At 39.7% G+C, this 21,825-nt stretch overlaps 1 protein-coding gene across 6 annotated transcripts in view; it reads left to right on the top strand.

Annotated features, from left to right (window-relative positions):
* peak1 (pseudopodium-enriched atypical kinase 1) overlaps positions 1-21,825 on the top strand; it is a 113,225-nt gene that overhangs the window by 59,911 nt on the left and 31,489 nt on the right. For 2 of the 6 annotated variants that reach the window (XM_051951754.1, XM_051951757.1), the window contains one exon: positions 2,345-2,440. The exons of the other annotated variants lie outside the window; for them this stretch is intronic. The gene's annotated coding sequence lies outside the window, so the exon portion shown is untranslated. The remainder of the gene's footprint in view (positions 1-2,344; positions 2,441-21,825) is intronic. 6 annotated transcript variants of the gene reach the window in all.

The raw sequence follows: 21,825 nt of genomic DNA, 5'->3' as shown, positions 1-21,825 counted from the left end.
TTCGGAAATAAATATTCGAATACCACCTTAACAACCGCATATTTGGATATCCGGATATTCAGTCCAGCCCTAGAAGCTACCACTTTCATTAAGATAGAAATGTTTTATTATACGATGTAGGTGATTACTCAGAACAGACTGATTTGGAGTGACTGTTCCCTCTTAGAGAATGATTGGACCCAAATGACGCTCACAGCATCAAAGAGCCACCGGATCCCATAGCTGTAGGCATCAAAGGTTTAGGTCTTTCAGTTAATTTGTCACCTGCCTGTATGTATAACAGCTCCTGTAATTTTTTTGGGAACATCATTTATTGTTTTTTGTTTGTTTGTTTGTTTTTTTGCCACAGGGCCTAATGTCCTGAATAACTGAAGAAGCAGATAAGATGCACTGCAGCTAAATTATGCAGTGAAACATCATATGAATATTAGATTTTGATGTCAAATGTTGTAAATTCAAGCATAAAGATCCCCTCCAGGCATGGCCAAAGATATATACAAATATTCTGCCTTAGTATAAATTTGTATCTAATATAGTTTTTCATAAAAAGTTAATTTGCCTGATTCTTCAAATGAAATCAGCACCTCCTCCCTCATATATAAATCCAGTATCATCATTTAATTTCTAGTTTTAACTGCAGGATACAAGATTTCTCCTGCATTACTAAAAGGCCATTCTCGTCATGTGTGCAATGAAGTCTTCATGTTTCCACATCACATTTTTTTCCTATTAGACCAGGATTAGATTTTAATATCTGAAGCTCTATATCTCTTTTACGAAAGAAACTTTGTAATTATTTTTTGCCAGCTGGAGTTTGTGGAATGAGCTGTGAACCCCAAAATAGTATAATATCACCTTATAATTGCAGATGGATGCCTTCTCTGAGCCCGGGGTTAGGGTTGACAGAGTTTTGTTTTGTTGTTTTTGTCTCTTTAAGTATTTTTTTTATTGGGGGGGGCTGGTTCTTCCAAAAATATTGATTTTATGTATTGTCAATATCCAGATATCATTTAGTGCAGTGCTTATATACTTGAGCACTTTTGTTCTGTGTAAAGGTTCAGCAAAATGTTTACATTTTTTAAGGATTTTGTTGATGATGACTTACCTTTGCTAACATTGTCATGCACCTATTATCTCACTAATGATCTCTGTTTCCATATGTCTCAGTGCCAGCTGGGTAAAAAGCAGCCATCTGTGTTGTCGTGTCTCTGTAGGTTTGGGTCCTGCTCTATTTGCATGTGTTCAGTCTCCACAGCTCCCACCACAGATGTTACTGTTGGGTGTGTGTGTAATAACAATAGATACTTCATGTGCTGTACTTGACCTTTTACAAAGAAACACCAGACGGCTATCTTTGCTTTAGTTTTGTCTGTAACATTTGGTTTTCTCTGGTGCTTTGTATGGCGACCTTGAAGATATGGACTAAATGGCAGGGTACTGGGTTTTGTAATATAAATCAAAGGGCATTATTAAAACAAATGAAACGTATGCTGGGAAGCCAAGCGGTACAAATCAAGCAAAGTCCTTACCCCAGAAGTATTTGCAGAAAAAATAGCTGAGAATTGGAAAAAAAAATTGCAGCTAAATTTATGATAATTCTTAATACCCCTTTAAGAAACTGATACATGTGGCATATATGGAAACTACTAATGCTGAAATGAGCACATTTTTCATATCTTATTACCTGTAGTAGCAGAAAACACTTGCTGGCAGCAAATACTCCCCCTCACGAGGAGGAAATGTGTGATTTTTTTTTTATTTATTTATTTTTTGAATTTCTTTTTCTTCTATTTTAATGAGACCCATCAGGGTTGGTTTCACACACATGTGCCAGCTCATATAGTTTCAGGCTGGGTGGCAGAAGCAAGGTGGATAAAATGCTTGTTCAGGCAAAGGCAGAGGTGTTGTACCCTGAGTGAACTGCTGTACAAAGCATACATAGATTCTCCATTTCAAAGCTTTTGACCCACAGGCATCTCCTCGCCTTCGTCCCCTGCGCATTTCATCTGGAAGCGATAGTGGCGTAGGATGGCTTCTCTCCCACAGCCTCTGCCTTCTCCAGTATCCATTAGTTTTTGCTGCTGTTGGTTTGTTTTGCACTTGGCAGTTAAGAGCAGATATGGTGTTGGGTTGAGTGTAATTGGATGATGCAGTATTATCTTTCAAGCTCTTGATGCCAGCAGTATTTTCTTGGCCTGCTCCTCTTTTTACCTTAAGATACTCAGAAATATGATTTCTCAGGTTGTAAAAATGACATATGCATGTCTCTCCCAAAACTACTTGACAAAAAATGCTGCAAATATTGATCAAGTGGTTGTTGTTTTTGCTGTGATTACTATTGCAGTTGACCCTTCGCTAAGCCCCACCCCCCTTGGTTACTGTTGCTACGCCTGTCAAGCTTTCCCTCCTAGCATGAAATATGGAGTTTTTAGCGGTACCGGTGAGTGATATTTCTCAGGAGATATGTGCACATTTCTGGACATATTCTACAGCGATATCTGAGAGAAGCAGACAGAAGGGTCTCCGATATGCTTTTGAGAACTACATTCACCAGATTAAATGTTGGCGGAGTGCAAATGAAGAGGACGTTAAAATAGAGGGAAAAGTGCACAGATCTCAGTGTAAGCGCCAAACACCCCATGTATTGTCACTTCACGTCAAAAATAATCATATACAAGAACAACAATGTTCTTGTACAGCAGGGTAAGCTGATATGTATTATATACATTTAAGTTAATGCTATGTCAACTGTCATTATCATGTGTCTGCCCATTTCTTGCTAAGCTGAATTTGTGTTTGTTTACAGCGCGGCAGGATATTGCTCACATATAGTGGGGCTGATCTATACACTTGAACTCATTAAGGCACAGCAAAGCCCAGCAATATCTTGCACAAGTTTGCCACAACAGTGGCACAAACCAAGGGGTTACAACATTAATGCAGTACTGATCTCATCTGTTGTCGCCAAAGCCAGACGTAGGCGGAGACCCGTAGATTGCTGCTACCAGTATGTCAGAAGTTGTCTCTACATATCACCAGTATTTATTTTGCTCAAATAATACACAGTAGCTCAGGTTTTAAGAGAAGTAACCTTCCATTGAGACATCTTTCTTTGCTAATGTTATCTGACCTAACACACAGAGCTACGGTTAGCTAATGTTAGCTAGCAACTTACCTTAGAACAGACGTAGGTGTTCTTATTGATTTTGGAGGGATTCAGCTGATCATGTGGTCTCCCACACTGCTTAATCCACCACGGCACCTTTCTTCTTGTGTCTTTGGCTTGGGGAATGCAAAAAAATCAACACCACCCTCCAAGCTTTGCGGATAACGAGCGTCGGACTTGCAAGTACCGTACGCACACCGCTTCGGCATATTGTCTTCTGCTGAAAGCTTGACAGACCTCTCGTGCCTAGTTACAGTTGCTAAGGTTGGATTGAACAGCAGCCATTTGTGGGAGGGGCTTAGCAAAGGGTCAATTATGGTAACTGTTAAAAATATTTTTTTCTAGAATTTTCTATGACACTTCTTAAAATCCCAATGATGGGGAGCAATGCCAGTATATGGAAGTTAAACTTTGATATGAAACGAAGCTGATTAGGAGTGCATTGACTTTTAATTATCTCCTTTACCTTCCTCTTTTGTTTTTTCACCAATGACTGTCACATTTGGGAATAAACTCTGATTTCACATAACACACAAAGGCAGCTGTGAATGCTTTCCAAGCTGGAGCCAGATTTCTGGATTAGCGTAGCCATTCTCCAAACAGCACAGTTAGCAGGCAGAGAAACAGACAAAGCCATGGTTAAATCATTAGCGAAATAAGCCTGTCCCCCATTACCATCAGCCTAACGCAGTCCAAAACCAGCATGGGAAAAGGAGGAGAGTTTCTTCACTCGCAGAAACACTGTTTCTTTTTATTGGTGGTAATTGGGAACCGTTATCAAATCTGTTCCCCTCTTCTCATTTTCCCAGAGTTGAGCGCTGTAGCAGAAGCAGGCGATTGTTCTTTGAAGAAAGTAGGACAAGTTTTTCCAGCAGCTTCAGTTTTGTCTTGAGGCTGTCTCTCTCTTGTATCCTCCTATATATTCAGCATATATATTCCCATGCCTGTATTCCAAAAAGCCTGGATAAGTTAGTCTTGAATGTATATGTGTAAAGAGTAATAGTTTATGGTCCATATTACATCTTTACATGTAAGCCTGATCTTTACATCTTCTTACTGTGTATGTAGGTATTCTTAACAGTTAACAGTGACCATATAAAGATATTTTTTCGAGGCAGAAGCAGCATAGAACATGTCATGACTGTGTATCATTTAGATAAAGCCCATGTTCAGATTCAGGGAATAAAAAAAAAAGAAGTGAACTGCATGCACTGTGCAAGTTTGCCAGTTAATCTCATCTGTAATTTGGAATGTTACAGTCATTAAATTACTTTTTGAGTAAGAAAACTTGTGAATTTCTCTCTTTTCGTCTTTCTTGTTCTCGTTAAAAAGTAAAGATTGTACACTTCATATAAAGTATGAAAATCATTAATGCAGCAGAAGAATCACCGGATGTGATCACGCCCCCCTGCCTTGCCTTAAAAGAAAGCCTGTGCCAGCGAAAGAAACTATTGCCGGCAATTTTTGGAAGCGAGTGTTTGATTGTACAGTCTAGAAGGCAAAAGAATTTTCTGTGATCCCAACTGATTGCTGTTCATTGCACCCCCACCGGCACCGCAGGAATATTCAGCTCTCAGTGCGATGCTACCCTCGATGCTTCCTGGTGCCAAACAAGCCTCTGTTCCTCAGAGTAGAGGGAGTGGAAGCTTAGGGGAGGGAGTGATATGTTAGTCAGGGGGGAGAAAACCTTCATGAGCTCTCCACAGTCATCACCAACCAGCCCCTGGCTAATCACTGTGTCAGTTTTACGCCTGAGTGTGGAGAGTGTGGGTATGAAAGAGAGAGTGTGTGTGTGTGTGTGTGTGTGTGTGTTTGTGTGTGTGTGTGTGTGTGTGTGTTTGTGTGTGTGTGTGTGTGTGTGTGTGTTGGTGTAGGTGAAAGACAGAGAAAAGAAAACTGTGTGTGTGAGAAAGAGGGAAAAAATCTCATGATGACATGCTTGTTATTTATAGCTCTACGACCAGATTCTGCATTAATATAAACCTGCTACAGTGCCGCAGTTGTGTGCAAGTAATTCAGGGTTTGGATGTTTCAGTTTATGTTTCGTAGATGCAGTATGTTCACATTTCCTCGTTTTCCCCATGACTGCTTTCAAATCTGAAGTTACATGCAAGAGGTTGTTATGCATCCCCAAAGAAACATGGCTCATGTTTGACCATGACACATAAAAGCCAGCAGGTTTCATGTAAAGCAGCCTCTAGATCTGTTTTTTGTCCTTCTGGCTGTTTTCTTTGTCATCTACTTTTAAGGCTTCTTTTAGTGAGCAAGTGTTGTGTCATAAATGTAAAAGAAATGTACCATAACATTGAATGTGCACATGACTGAGTTTTTCCTCTCTAAAAGCTAAGCAGAAGCAGGTAGCTCGTCTGTGACAGCATCACGTTGCACATTTTTACCTGCTCGACAAGGACACTGAGGCAGCGTGTTGTCTGATTTTCCTGGAAGAACATTTTAGTCATGCTCAGAATTTATGTAACCGGGTAGAAGTTATGCAAATATAAATGTGAGTGGAGAAAAATATCTCTGCAAAAGTGGCCTTGCATTTCTTTCAAAGGAAGACATTAAATTACATCAATTGTTACTATTAGTTTATATAAATTTAATAATATTGTATTTAAATTGAATGGAGGATTTTTGGATGCAGTCATCCAGAGAAGTAAATTTGTTTTTTTACTCAAGCCTTAAAATTCCCACCCCTGCATACATATAGTGTCATATTAATTTGTTTGTTTTACAAAGCAGGTTTCAAATGTTTTTCTGCTTTAAATGAGCCGGAACCTGGAATGTTTCACAAGGTTACCAATCATTATTTTAGATGTGCAGCTGCAACATGTGTGTATATTAGAATACTGTTACTGTATATCTCTAGGCTAAGCATATATTATACTTTTGTATGTACATAGTAACTCCACACTCCAGCTTTCCCCAGACATCTTTTGTCTTTTACTAGCACACATTACATAATGAATCTCACTCTGAGCAGTTATCACATTTTCCAAATGGCCAGTATTTATTTTTGGAAAGAAGCTCTGTTATTTGTATTTCCTTGGAGTGTGTTGTCATTAAATCTGCCTGTTCTTTTTGTCTGTATTATGCACTCCCACACATCTGGCTGTGTCTGCTGGTGTTTGTCTGGAGGCCAACGGGTTGGTCTCCCCAGGGACCTGCACTGGCTCTTTCCCAGGCCAGACTGCAGCAACTCTCCCAGAGCTTGCACAATACCAAACACTACACTGGAATGCTGTTGCCGTCTTGTTTCCCTCCACCTTTTTTGGGTTTTTTTCCCCCGGTCTCTCTCACTAACTATTTTTCGTTGAGTTTCCACTCCCGACTCTTTCTGTTTGTTTCACTTGAGTACCTGAATATGCCCCTTCTTGCTACAGTGGTTCCAGGTGGTAGTGCTTTCAGCCATGCAGCCCATAGACTGCAATTGCAAACAGATGAAATTTTTATTAATAATATACATTTTTACCCGTCTTGTTTCCATGAAATATACTCAGAAGCTCAGTAGTCAACCTTCAGGCTGCAGAAAGTGAGACAACCTCTGAAGATTTCATACAGTGTGTCTTCTGACAGTCTTCACCCTTAGGGAAAGGTGTTAGATTTTTATTATTTTTCTCTTAGCTTAAAGGTTAGAAATAGGTGAAGGGAATGAAACGTGACACATACACACATTGCTACACATGCAGGTGTGCTTTAATCACAACATATTAATGTTCATGTATTTTTGTGTTTGCCGTTTTTTGACGTCTTCCTAAAAGAGACAAAAACACTCAGTAAGCTGAAGGCAAATGACCTGCTTCGATCTCCACTGAGTACACTGAAGCTAAACTACATCGGCGACTGAGACAGTTGGAACTGTCAGGGGATAATGACTGAGCCTCAGTGCTGCAGTGAGGACATTGTTTTGACAGTATCATCTGGTTTCACATTGGCTGTTACTCGTCAAATCTGTCAGTGAATCAGCTACAGGAGGTGAGCTAATAATGAGGTGATTCGGTCGTCATATTACTCATTGCTGTCTGTCAACAGCACTACTAAAACGGCTTGTGCAGCCCATATTTTTAGTTTATTTACTTTGGGAGACTTGAAGAAACCACAGAGGATTCGTAGTTAATGTTGCAGCTAAAATATGAGCTCAGGTTGCAAGTCACTGAATTCACCCACTGCATGTCCTTATGGAATCCCTCAATACAATTAGGACTCAAAGAGGAGTTTTGATTACACAATACATTCTCTCTGCTGCATGCCTTATATGTATTGTGTTGAGGAGAACAAGCCAAGAACGATGTCTGTACCCCCACCTTTCAGTTAAAGGTCACAATTAGCTGTCACACATGTAAACAACAGTGTGTTCTGCCAACATAAAATCAACACTAGTGTTCCACTGGCAGGAATGTGCAGTGTGGTGCTTGAAGCTCATCCATTATTAGCAATGTGTTCCCTGCTGGATTAGAAGCATGACAGTTGTAATCTGACCTCAGTTACAAGACCAGTCATCAGAATCGCAAAGAAGAGTGCGTCATGTTTTCAGTAATTTCTGACAGTCCCATGATCTTGGTATACCGTTAAGCAGTGACCGGCTGCTGCACAAACACATACTTGGAACCAGCTCCAAAATACACTTAGGCTCATGAATCTTCCTACCCTTCATACCCATGGAGAGCCAGTCATCTAACCACTTAGTACATAGCATTGGATTCACTCCATTACACTCAGTCCATCCTGTGTTTCATCAATATGGATGAGCCCTTGATGCAACATGAACACCTTAAAGGCAAATCTACAATGTAAACCATGTCGCAAGCATGTTTAAGTCCGTCTTAATTAACATTGCACAGTATGAATGTTTTATCACATCAGTTCCTGGATGTTTAAGCTTTATTCCATGTGTCTTGAGTAAGGCTTGGCACGTTAGTTGGTAATAAATTAACGCCGACAATTATTTTGTCATGCGTAAATGCATTTTTTTTAACTGTTATTATTGCAAAAGTCCATTGCTCCAATACACAGACAGACTAACCATAGGTCACAGGAGGGCTGGATGTTGATCAGTACCTGGGATCACTATGAATGACGGCACCTATGAGCCTCAACCTCCATCACCAGCAGGCGACCCACACACGGGCTATAGTCAGTCCCCGATGTATAGACTGTTTCTGCTGCTCCCTGATAAAAGAAAAATGTTTCTACTGGTATCTGTTCAGAAAAAAAACTAAGAACGCAGATTTATAAATGTTAAATTGCTGTTGCTGGAAAGGTTCCTGTTATAATGTTATGATCGTGGCCCTGGACTCTCAGGTTAACTTGTTTTTCTATAACAAACCAGATAAAATGTTAATGCCCTTGACGTGGCAAATAGCTTTGGTTTTATTAGGTTTGATTATATTAATGTTTAGGCTGACATTTACAAGAAATATGGTAACTGCTGCTCTGTAAAGGGAAGACTGCTGTTAAAAAGCACTTAATCTGTTTGAAGTGTTTGCAAACCAAATATTACTGTGTTTTTGTTCATGTAGCAGTATTTTAAAAACAAAAGTGCAGAACACAATGCTTTTATATTAATTATTTAATCTTATGTATAAAAGTGTGATTAATTGCAGAACATCGTGCAATTAATCATGATTAAAATTTTTAATCGTTGCCCAGCACTAATCTTGAGTCATACTATATTGACTGCAGAAAATATGTCTTTTTTGCTACACTCATCTGCAAAAGTAAGGTTTATTCAGCTAACCTATATTTAACTTGACGACGGCACGCATGACACTATTACACATAGCACTCTCTTTATTTCTGTCATGTTGCTGTCACACCCTTTATGTTTTTTTTTTTTTTTTTTGTGTGCGGCTGCTGTTATTTCTCTCTCTGTGTTGCATGCATGGGTGATATGAGTGGCGGCTGCACAACACTGACATTTTTTTCAGTAGTTTTCATCTTGTGAGTCAGTTTTATTGTTTCCAGTCTGTAAGTTTTATTTCTTTTTCTAGGGATTTATGTTAAGAGCTCCCACCATCTGTGGGTAACTGTGATAACACAGTTTCTTGACCGCCACATTTATAATTAATCAGGATTTATAGCCATATGGTTTGCAGCAGTACAGTAAGTTAGAAAAAAAGATTCTCATAGGATGTTATCATCTCTGCTAGTTTTCCAAATCGGCTAGATAACGCCTCAGCAGAAATGACGTGGATAAACCGAGTCCTCTGCACATCATCTCACCTCCTTTGTCTTGTCTGGCTTCCTTGGTGGTCTGCATTTTTTTCAACTCGGTGACTTGTTTGGATCATGAAATTAACTCTCAGGAAATCCTGCAGATTACATACCATGTCACTCACTAACACTTATTTGTTGGTACATACTGTAACTCCCATTGCGAGGTTTGTGGTTGTGCTTTGTTTTACTTTACTTGCTGCTGCCTGTGTCTTCAGTTTTGCATGTTTCCTTCAAGACTGCTTTTCTCTCTGCAGGTCATCTTACCATTAATTGCATGATTTACCACTATATTGGTATTTAACCAAATTTGGTACTTCAGACACATTCATCTCTTACGCTAATAAATCTTAATTGCAAACTTTCTGCCTGTAATGGTGGGCCATTTGTCTGTTATATAGAGCTTCCCTCTTTTAATGGGATTCACCACTTGCTGTGAGAATCCATCTTTTGATTCCACTGGCCTTGCTAAAATCAATAGTTGTGAACACAGGCACCTCTCATAAAGACTGAAAATACGAGCCAGTGAGTCTAATTGTTGATGCCACCCAGGAACTCCTCCATTTACTGTGAGCTAATAAGTGTTTATTTTAGGTAGTACTACCAAAAGAAAGCACTTAAAGCTGAGTTTCAGCCGTTAAGAGAGATGAAACAGTTTACTTAATCTTGCTGAGAAGGCCATTGAAGCCTCAGTCAGAGTTCTATAAAACTGCTGGCTTTTCATTTGGATTTATGTTCTGCACTGTAATGCTTTTGTTTTGGTAACAGGATTCACATACTTTTCTGTGTCCCTCTCTGCCTTCATATTGTCACATTAGAGAAGAAGTTACAAAGCTGGGAGGACTTTTTAATTTCATTTTAAATACAATGTTCCGTTCATTGAACCTCTACATCATTTATATTGCCAGAACACATTGTATGTCAGCTGAATAGTTGATTCTGCTCAAAACAAAAGTTCAATTGAGCAGCTAATGAGAACCCTGCTTGTGGAAAAGCTCCTTCAAGCTGAAGTGGCTTACAGCAGAATCATATTGCCAGCATGTCTCAGTGGACACAAACTGAAATTTGGTCGAAATTGGGAATTATGTAGAACAAGTCAGCTATGACGCGGAGTGGGTTTGTTTCTGGAATTGAAACTGGTTGGCATGTACCAACACGTGCATATGCATACGCACTCACACATAGCTCAGAAACATTTTGCCACATAAGTGACATAAGTCCACATTCTTAATTCTATATTGCATTCAGATTTTTGTTACGCAAAGACAGTTACAGTGAAGCAGACTTGTTAGGTACCATTAGCACCCATGACTAAGTGAACAGATTAGTCATTGGCACCATTAACTGTACTTTAAGAAGGCGAAGCTTGAATAGCTGAGGAGATGCTTCAAGGTCATCACTTTAAATCCCTGGATGAGCTGAGAAAATCTTAGGAAAGGAGGCAATAAGCGCAGCCTACACTTCATTTACTGCTGTCAGAGTGCCCTTCACCAAAGTGCTGAGCTGCTGCTCAGAGCCTCACGTTTTTACTAGTTTTACTCCCAGCTGTGGTTGTCTTCAATATCCCTTGTGATGACCAGCCACAATGATTTATATAAAGAACCAGACAAAAAATATCAGCTTATGTTATCTAATCGCAAATATAGCAGTATTGTGTATATGTCAACTGATAAGGAGACATTGTAGTACACAAATGCCAAATGTTTGAGCTAGTTTAACGGTAGTGTTTTCGTTGTAATGTTTGAAGAAAACTGGCAGAGATGCTTATCAGTAATGTTTGGAGGGAAATGATCTATTCCATTGTTAAGTGTTATTCAAACATTACATTACTTAACATTACATTTCTTCATCCAGAGCAACTTACACCTGGCAGAGACTCGGGAGTTTTGGGCCGATTTCCCTCTGTTTCACCCCTCCTGACAATTGAAGAGACTGGTTGCAGACTTGTAGGGGCTGCTTTCATAACATCAAAGATGTTTGAGATTGAAGAGTTAAAATCAGGATGTTACATTTATCAGGCTAGTGCCAGCGGGAACAGATGTTGTTGCTAAGCAGTACTTAAAATGTTCTAGTCCTTGAGGCCAACGTTAACTGACATGATCAAATTGTTTTTTGTTCTTGGTCTCATCTGTGTCATTTAATATTTAGTCACTGCCAATAATCTATACCATCTTTTTAATGAATACACTGTTGAAATGTTGCAGATTAGCTGTATTATCTGTAGTACCTCTGACCATTTAATGCAGTAGCAACCTGAGGAGGTGGGTACTTCCGTGTTGGTGAGCATAGAGCATTGTTGGAGTTTAGCTAGTAAGGGAGCACCGTGATAAAGACTTCTATGAGGCTCACTGTCCTCAGGCCGGTGAACTAATTCACACTGGAACATACTGCAGACTTTTCCCTATGCATGGATAACAATAGATGTAAACAAAAAATCCTATGAATACCCCTGAGCCAAATGTTAGGGTTATGCCCAGGACTTCTCTTTTAGCCATCTGTTGTTGAGTCTTTCAACTCAACCATTTCTTATCCACATTCTTCATGTTTAATTTTTCTTCCCTGCTGTAAGGTGTTATTAGCATTGCAGCAAGGTGTTGCACCGTAGTCTCCCTTTTATTTACATCTGCTTTCCCATGAGATCATGTAATGTGATGCACAACTCCCTATTGGCACAATAATCTTAGTATCCTTAATATAGTCTGTGATGCATCATTCTTTTAGACCTTATAGTCTGTACATGTCTGAATATCCTTTCAGTTTCTCCTTATGTGTGCAATGCGACCAACTTCAAAATCTGTAAGGACTTTTAAAACTCCTGTAGTCTGAGCCTGGCCTTAGTCTATTTCACATACAACATGAACAATTTTAGGTTCATTGTCTCCCTTTACGACACTTGAGCATGTGAACAGAGTGAGCCAACCAAACCAGTAATGTTATGACAAATGACCAATGCACTCTTTTTTACAGGGTTACCTTTGACTTTTTGGTTATTTTTTTTAAATTCCTAATTACATAATCAAAAATGATTTTGTATGATTCTCAGCATTGCTTCTGGTCCTTCACTGAAAAGTACTCTGTGTACCCTAATAGACTGAAAAGATATCTAAAAACTTTTATCGTTGTTGTTGGCTGATAGATGGACTCCACATAACATGAGGACTAATAAAAAATGGCATTAATTGACTGCTGGATCACTTACAATAATGCAATGTCTGCTTCTTGTCCCATTTTCATTCCATCCCAAGTAACATCTTTTAATACTTATAATATGATAGTGGATTCCTTTTTAAAGAACGTGTGGTAGTTGACACTGGCTTACTTTCGCCTTAACAAACAGCAGCATACACAGTTTTCTCCTACTTCCCAGCGTCTTGGTCTGCAGCTCCGTTTCTATTTCATATCTATTCTGCTCTTGTCTATCCCACTGCCACGGCTGTCTTATCATTCAAGCCCTCTGCCATGAAGCGGCAGAAAATCCTATATCCCATCTCCTCATGGCTTCAGCTTTCAGCCTCAGTTATTCCACTATTATGTACCAGGCTCTGCGAGCTCCCACTCTTTCTCAATGGACGTGCTCTGGGTGGGAAATGAGCTTCTGTCCCCAACACACTGACATTTCTCAGGGGTAAAACATTGCCTCTCTGTGGAGAGGTGAGTGTAGTGGAACCTGACTTGAAATTTTAACATCAGCTTTCTGCTTGTAGTTTTGGTCCTTCTCTTCTTTACATCTTAATCTCCCCCATCTTCTCATTCTTCTCTCTCGCTTTTCTTCCCCCCATGTTTCAGTCTTTCCCTATTCATAGGCACTGTCTCTCAGCGTCTTCAGATCAGGGTTTTTTGTCTTCTTCCATACAATAGCTTGTCCTCTGTGCAAATGTTGTCCTTTAAATGTCACCACGAATGTACATGCCTTTTACAGGGATGATATAGCAATGTGAGGTGGATCCTTAGATTTGTGTAAGTAATAACTTTTTGTCTCTCACATTGCACTCGGCCCATAAAGCACTAAACCTCCTGTTGTGTTAGGTTTGAAATTTAAACTGCAGGTGTTAGGACACTTTGAATCTGGGAAGCTTATAGACAATAAATTAAAACAATATATTGCCATTTTAAAAAATTTTTTAGTCAGTGCTAGTACTTGGCACTCCAAGTGTTTCATGGAGTAAGCAGTAAAAGAATACTACTCCCTAAAGGGAAGTACAATTCACTAATTAAGTAAACGAACATGAATGGCATATAGTGTCTATAAGGTAAAGAGAAAAAAATTGCCCATGAGTAAATCACCTTCTTGTGCTGTTACTTTTTCAAAGAACTTGAACAGTGCAAATGGCTTTGCTTCACTTTTTTTTCCTCCGCTGCCTCACTGTGGTAGCAGGTGAGCCCTCAGATTTGTTATTGCTGTAAAATTCAGCTTGATTTATACTCCTACGTTGAATCTGCACACATGTACAACTGTAACCTAAGCTGTAGACGGATGTGAACCTCGTTGTCGTGATGCAAACTGCAATAACTGTGAGTTAACATGGCATGTTGATTTATGCGAAGATAATGCTTCTGTGAAACAAAATCTCATGTAGAAATGTAGCATGTAATTGTATCTGGTTTGCTCGAAATACAAACGCAACAATATGTGAGCATTTTCTGTTACCTTATTTTCATATTTACTCATCTGTGCAAAGACTCATTTGGTTTGGACATCGCTCTTCTCAGTATTGCAAAAAGTAGATGTTGTTCATCATCCGTTAGCTTCATCTTTAAACATGATCTCCGTTGCAATTGATTATTTCAAGTACGAGAAGGAACTCAATACAGTGGCATACAAACCACACCTCTAATTAGCATTTTGACGGTGTAATTCCAGAGTGACACAAACACACCAGTTCACAAGTATAAGTGCGTTAGATATGCTATAGTCTCACTGTAGATTCAACGCAGGAGTACAAATCATGCTTTAGGCAGCTGCTTTTTACATATGAACTTTCCTAACAGACACACTGGCCATTAAAGTTTAATAATTTGATGTTCTGTCAAGTTTGAACAAACGTTTAAAGTTTGACTACATGCAATAGCCCTCCGACCGACAAAATATTGTATTATACTAACTGTCACTTGTACAGAAAAACTGAAGAAAAATTAATTTAATATCAGCACAAAACATTCTTGTCAGCAGGACCTTAAACTGAAGATAACTGCTGTTGGAATAATACTGAATAATATGTTGTTGTTCTCTTTAGTATATGCTTTCTAGGTATACTACTGAAACATGGCACAGTGCTTGTATTCGAGATAAAGCTTTGTTTGGAAACATAGCATTGCTCTGGTATACCAGAATCACAGACCAGTGTGCATTCATGTTCTTTGAGCCTCCATATTGTGGACCAAAAACCTTGCCTATCCAGTACATGCAGGTTGTATTTCCTTTACACAGAGCATGAAACTCTGTATTCCAAAAACCAAAGCTTATTTTCACATTTTAGTGCCATTTATACACAAATGGATGAATCAAGATACATTAATTTTGGCTTTTGTAGTTATGACCAGCAAGTTTTTGATATGAACAGTGACTTCATTATACTATCAAACATTAGAGTCCTACACACACCCAAATTCACCTCCAACACCTTCCTTGTGCCAACAAATACAAGAGTCACTTGTCAGCGATATGCAGAGCTTGGAAGTGTCGTGGAGGTCTTGAGAACATGCCTCTAGTAATACAACACCTCCTGCTGTGCCACTGCTGCTATAGTGACGCTGGGTTCGAGTGCACCATTTGAATTTGAAGTGAGCGTGTTTGCGCTAGAGTGTGCCAAATTGCTCTTTAAAGATAAAGAGAAGTTGCCTTCCTCTTGCTGCCTCTCCTGCTCGGCAGCTTACATTCACACTACACTTGCACACTCTCCCATTGTCTCCTCCAGTCATATGTTTCCACCACTCACACACTCTTGACACACACCTACAGACACCATTATCGAATCCCCTTCTCTCCTTCTCGTCAGTCAACCAACCAGACACTGGTCTCCCTGAGTCAGGATCAATTTAACCATGTGGAAACGGGGTAGAGGTGAGGTTGGAGTGAAGGTGGTGCTGGTGTTCCACTCTGGCTGAAATGTACTGGCTGCTAAACACACAGTGACTGGCTCGCTGTCTGTCTGAGACAGGTCCCAAATGCTTTGTCTCCTTCAGAATGAGTATTTCTCTGGCATGTCAGTTCATTGAGCTATAACTGATGGGGGAAATGATGAGGGAGGCCTCAGGTGTAAAGGATGAATAAAAAGATGAAAGGTGGTGTTGGTGTGGGAGTTAGAAGAAACAGGCTTTGAAGAACTTTTCTTTGAGTAACAAGGATGCCCAGCACTCATAATTTAAACCACAAAGACACTTGATTCTGTTTTAAAGTTGAATATTTGTAGTTGTGAAAGGAAATTGTGTAAAATCATGAGACCGATAGCTTCATGCTTTGTCAGCCAAGTCAAGTTTTGTCATTTCTAATAAGAAGCATAGAAACATGTCGTCTTTTTCTTTTCTGTGTTCTTGTTGGTGTTAAGTGGTATTGCACAGTGATTGCACTCAACCTACTGCTAAGATCAGGACTGGTTCACTGCATACTAAGCTGACTTCTTAAACCATGTCTTCGTTTTTGAAAAGTCACACACTGGGGGGAATGTTTTATGCATTAGCCTCGCTGGGTAGCTTTCAGTAAATAACGCTCTTTCCCACCAGTTACTCCTCAGAAGTTATTATTGTCCCAGTACAAATCTAGGTCTCACTTGGCAGTCCCATGGGGCTTGTGTCTTGGTGGTAGTGGCACCAAGCAGCAGGTGTTGTGTGATATCTCGCCTGGCGCAAAACCAGACAGTGTTTGCTGCTATCAGATCAGGAGCAGATGGTCACAGAGCATGGGCCAGCACTGCCTCTCATAGGAACAGTTAACTCTGCAAAAGCTACTGCAGTTGCAGAAGAACAAGACAAATAAAGAAACCCTGCCCTTAAAAAACGCCCCTTTTATTTGACTGTCTTTGTTTTAATGAAGCAACACTTTGTTGGTTTGTGTGCTCATCTGTGTTACTAGTTTGTTGTTTCCATATTTTTGTCGTTGAGCGAAAGCCACAAGTGGCACCATAGAAGTTTCAACATTTTTGTGGGTATGTGGTTTTGAATCATGCATGTAGGCATGGATCTCTGTGTGTGTGTGTGTGTGTGTGTGTGTGTGTGTGTGTGTGTGTGTGTGTGTGTGTGTGTGTGTGTGTGTGTGTGTGTGTGTGTGTGTGTGTGTGTGTGTGTGTGTGTGTGTGTGTGTGTGTGTGTGTGTGTGTGTGTGTGTCTCTGTGTGTCTCTGTGTGTGTGTGTGTGTGTGTGTGTCTCTGTGTGTGTACGTGTGCATGTGTGTGTGCGCATCTGTTTCTTTGTGTTGTGAATGCTTAGCATGGCAGCAGCCACAGTTGTCTTGATACAGTTGTGAGATTTCTTTATATTGTCCTGTGGCCTACCCACAAATCACGATCCCTGACAGCAAAGATACAACATTCACTTTCACTGAAAGCACAGATGAAAAAACGTTGCAGGGTTGACAAATAATTAAATAACCACTTGAAGCTGTTTATATATGAAGTAATTAACCCCGGAGGGAAAACAATTACTAGACTGACAGAAAATTCATCAGCAACTATTTTGATGTGTGCAGAAGTGCAATATGTTTGTCATGTATGACAAGTAAATTGATTATCTTTGGGTTTTAGACTGTTGGCCAATTGTGAATGTGAATATGTCTTCTCTGGATTTTGTAGACAAAACAATTGATGAATAAAAAATCAAAGTGACCCATTAAGCAATAATAAAAATAACCATTAGTAGCAGTTAAAGGGGAACTTCGGTTTTTTCCAACCTGGGGTCTGTTTTCATATTTCATACATGTGAGTGATGGAGAAATGAATTTTCGACATAGCTCCAGTATTTAGCCAGTCAAGCAGCTTAGCAGCTCAGCGAGCAGCTCAGCTAGCGAAAAGTATGGGGCAAAGTCTGTCCTAACGTGCTTTTTTCCCCACACTGACCGGCTCGGATAGTCTCAACGAGTGTCCCACAACATACTACAGATGAGAAGTGAACGAAAACCTCCACATTACCTGGCGATCGCTCTTTGTTGTGGTCTGTATCCAAATCTCAGGACGCTGGAAAGCAAATCTCGTTCCAAAATCGCGTGAGTCTCGTTGAGACTATCCGAGCCAGTCAGTGTGGGGAAAAAAGCACGTTAGGGCGGACTTTGACGCGGGGGTGTAATTGCCCCATACTTTTCGCTAGCTGAGCTGCTAAGCTGCCTGCCTGGCTAAATACTGGAGCTATGTCGAAAAATCATTTCTCCATCACTCACATGTATGAAATGACATATGAAAACAGACCCCAGGTTGAAAAAAAAACGAAGTTCCCCTTTAAGTTTCTTTTATTTGCTTCTTAAGTCATGTCAGCCAACACATGGTAGTATAGAGTTAATGTCTGCATGAAATGCAAATGCACTAAACACAGCCAAGTGTAAGTTTTACCAAAAGTGGTGATGGCTTTCAAACATCAGTATATGTTTGGACTGAACTGCATCAGTCATTTATCCGAAGCAGTTCCTAGTTTGATTCTCATTCACACTTCCAGTATACTGATGTGCTGATAGCCGCTATCTAGCAACATGGTGGCCTACCTACAAGGAGCAATTTAGGGTTCGGTGTCTTGCTCCAGGACACATGTTGATGGACAGGAGGAGCTGAGGATCCAACTATGTTATTCAGCCACTGACAAATAGCAACAAATCTTACAGAGGGAGATTTATGTACAAGTTAGACAACATTTTGACACAATGCACTTTTCAAAGTGTACACAGCAGAAAATGGAGTTGAGATTCCCTGGCAAAAGCTTGTTTTTGGTGTTAACGTCTTTGCTGTGTGCATTTTCTGTCTGTTTGCCGGTCAGGGCTGGGTAAAAACACTAAGGTGATATTGATTGTGTGTGTGGTCATCTTCTAGCTATTGGTGGTTTTGGTGGTGGTTGTTTGCATAATTTCAGTCTGACAGCCTCCTCTTGAAGTACTGTTTGAAGTAAAGGGGGGCAGCAGGGAGACAGATTTACATATCTCAGAGGAGAAAGCAAAAGTGAGAAAAAGCCTGCAGAAAAGCGGCCTGAATAAAAAGTGAGTGGGTAGGGACAAGGAGATGGAGAGAGAAGAGAGTGGGAAAATTTTGAGCCAGAGGGAAAAAGACAAACAACAAAGCAAAACTTTGAAAGAGAGAATTGAGGAGGAAGACACAAAGATGACAAAGAAAAGCATTAGTAAATGGATGAGAGGAGAGGAGGACAGGCATCGGTCCAGCTGAGGTTAACAACAGGAATAATGAGTGCATGCTTTGCAGTGAGGCATCTCCGACCTGACCTTTCATCTTTTACGGCTACTTTCTCTCGAGTGAATTGGGGTGCATGTTAATGTGTACTCTGTCAGCAGCAGGACATCGACAGCATGAGTGTTATTTAATGCTGTTTGGATCAAACACAGAGGCATGCGCTTCTCCAAATGTATTCATAGTTCATTAAAATATTTCTGAAGGGGAAAAAAAGACCCGACCTTTTCTTGCCATTAGAAAGTCCACACACACACACTTGGACACAAACTAATTTCCCTGAATGCTCCTTATATGTCGAGCTGTACAGCACATGTGCGCAGCTGAATGCTAAAGTCTCATTATTGTTTGAATCTCTTATGCTGCAGGTGACCTCGAGACCAAGAAGAATGAGAGCTTTCTTATAGCAGAGGCATGACACTTAATGATCATGTTAAAACTTAACTTTTGTGTACTTTAATTTACTTCCCACCAAAAACTGAACTCTGTACCACCTTCAGATTTATTGATATTAATGTAAACCCTTTTTAACTTCTTTTTTTAAGCTGTGAGCAGTAGCAACCACCTTATGCTGCAATGAAGAGGAATTCAAATTCAGAACATACTTCTTATTGTGTTGTTAGTTGTTTGCAGTCTTTTTAGCAAAGTTTTCAGACTCAAATTGAACACAGTGGCCACAATTAGCCGCTAATTAGCATTAGTCTACCTTGTTCTCCCCAGTGATCAGTTCCTCCACTCTGAATCTTGGGTTGTAACAAGGAAGCTTCTTGATGAATTTCTCCTCCTCTATTCATTTCATTTGTTGAGCAAGATTTAGATTTAGTATTTTGAATAGTGGAGAAAACTACACACATGATTCTCTCTCTAAGCTAACATGCAGCAGTTCAACACTGGCTTTACTGTAACTGAAAGAGATTGGGGCGTGTGGCACATCAGCGAAATACTTCCCACTCATTTGTGTGATTTCGATATGTTAATAACCCACAAACGCTTTTCGCCTGAAGATAAATATCTTAAAATTCCTCATTCATTAGCAAACATGGCAAAAAATAAACAGAACATTTGGATCCCTCTGTTACAGTATTACAGCTGCAGATTTAGGGAGCACTGTGCTGCATTTCGTAAAGATTATTTCCCAGCATTATCCAAAAATGTGTTATCATTGTACATGCAATACAGTAGAGAGCTGGTCATGACTGGGCAAGCAATAGATAGGATCCAGTTATTTGAATCAGGGCTGTGAAATGTGGTACCAGATGGTTTCGGCCAGTAAAATCTACAAAGCAGAGAACTGTGTGTTGACACATAAGATTGAAATAATAAATTTACAAAACAGAACAACTGTAGCACAAAGAGCAAAGCTTAATGTGGAGCTGAGTGAATAAATACACCAGGCTTTAGCTTTTCTAATGATTGGTGTATTCCCACACACTCAGTGCTGATCCATGGGCTCCAGCCTCAGACTGGTTTCTCATCTCCCTATTCCAGTTTGAATTTCCTAATGAAATATTTGGTTCTGTTTACCAATTATAATGATAAAAATGAGGTTGATATTTTATTATATGACACCTTAGATACAATTTTCACAGTTTACAATATGATTTTTAACTTTCAGATAAGAAGCACTAACCCCCATCAGCATACTGAAGACAAATCTGAGCATTTGTGAGGGATATAAAAGTCTTTACTTCACGTTGATCGTGTGCTTTTTTTGTCTTTTTGAGAACAAATAAATCTCATTTTCCAGAATGCAATTATATCTGTGACAGAGAACCATCATTCCTTTACCTCAGACAGTCATCAGTCTTTATACATAAGGGATCCATTTAAACTGTCGACACTAATGCCTTGGCCTCATTAAAAATGCATGAAAGGCAAGTCCGTGATAAACAAAAACAAGACGGAGGAGAGTAACTAAGCAGATCGTAATAAGAATGTAGACAAATTATGCAATGCATATTTACTGCAGGTTTTGGAAGTTTCAATAAATAATATTCAATGTAAAGTCAGTGTTTGTGTTTAGCATGAAAGATTATTACACTCGTGATAGTTTTCAATCCTCTTTGGACAGTGGAGATAGCAGGGGGAAAAGGAGCAGACAGAAATCCAAAGGAAGAGGAAAAAATCTGTATGCGTACACACTGTTCTCCAATATTTGGTGGTGGCTTTCGTGTTAGTGCCACTTCATGTCTCTCTAATCAACATGAAAGATGTTGCAGACTGTGGACAGACGCAAAGACCGAATCAATAAAAGAAAGTCAATACCGTGAAACAATCCCAACAAAGGATTCTTGCTGTTGGACTGAAAATGTTTAGTATTCATGAGAGGTTTGTATTGAAACAATTTATTGTATTGTAATTCATCACATCTCAATTGGATTGCATAATATCTGTTACATAACAAAAGAAACACAAAAATAGCAGCATATTATTTGGCTGATGGCCATGAGTAGGAACACTTATACTGCGAAAAGCGTAGCCACAGATAGATCATTTTCCGACTGAAACAAAGATGATTACATAAGGAAGAGGGTTTGCTTGTATCTCCGAGGTTTCCCCCACTCTTTCTGGGGGGGGGGGGGAGTCGAGATTTATCATATTTTAATGATGTGGCCGGCACTGTGAGCTGTGTGAACTAAAAATACTGGATGGCATGGTTTCTGAAAGGATTGTTGAGCAGATGAGATTGCTGGTGTCCTCAAGTTATAGCTGTCATCCGAGATTAGATGGTCTGGGGTCTTGTCAGTTAGAACATGACACTAATTTTTGCCTCCGGCTTAGTGAGAATCTGGAGTATAACAAAGTTTTGCTTACTGATATGCACTGTCATATCAGTAGCTACTGTAGAGGGATTGGAAAATGAAGTCAAACAACAACAGAATTTTAATGAGGAGGCCACGAAAAGTAAAATATGTAGTCACATCCACCACCAGAGATTACTGCTGGTGGAATAATGCATATTGCACATATTCAATACTGGATATTTTTATGATTCTCAGAAGCGTGATCAGAAAAATGAGCACATGAAAAACTGAATTATCTTATTAGAATACACTCTGGGAGTTGCTTTTT

This window comes from Acanthochromis polyacanthus, chromosome 8 (genome assembly GCF_021347895.1).
Source record: "Acanthochromis polyacanthus isolate Apoly-LR-REF ecotype Palm Island chromosome 8, KAUST_Apoly_ChrSc, whole genome shotgun sequence".
Lineage (NCBI taxonomy): Eukaryota > Metazoa > Chordata > Actinopteri > Pomacentridae > Acanthochromis > Acanthochromis polyacanthus.
This window is presented reverse-complemented; position numbering and strand designations above follow the sequence as displayed.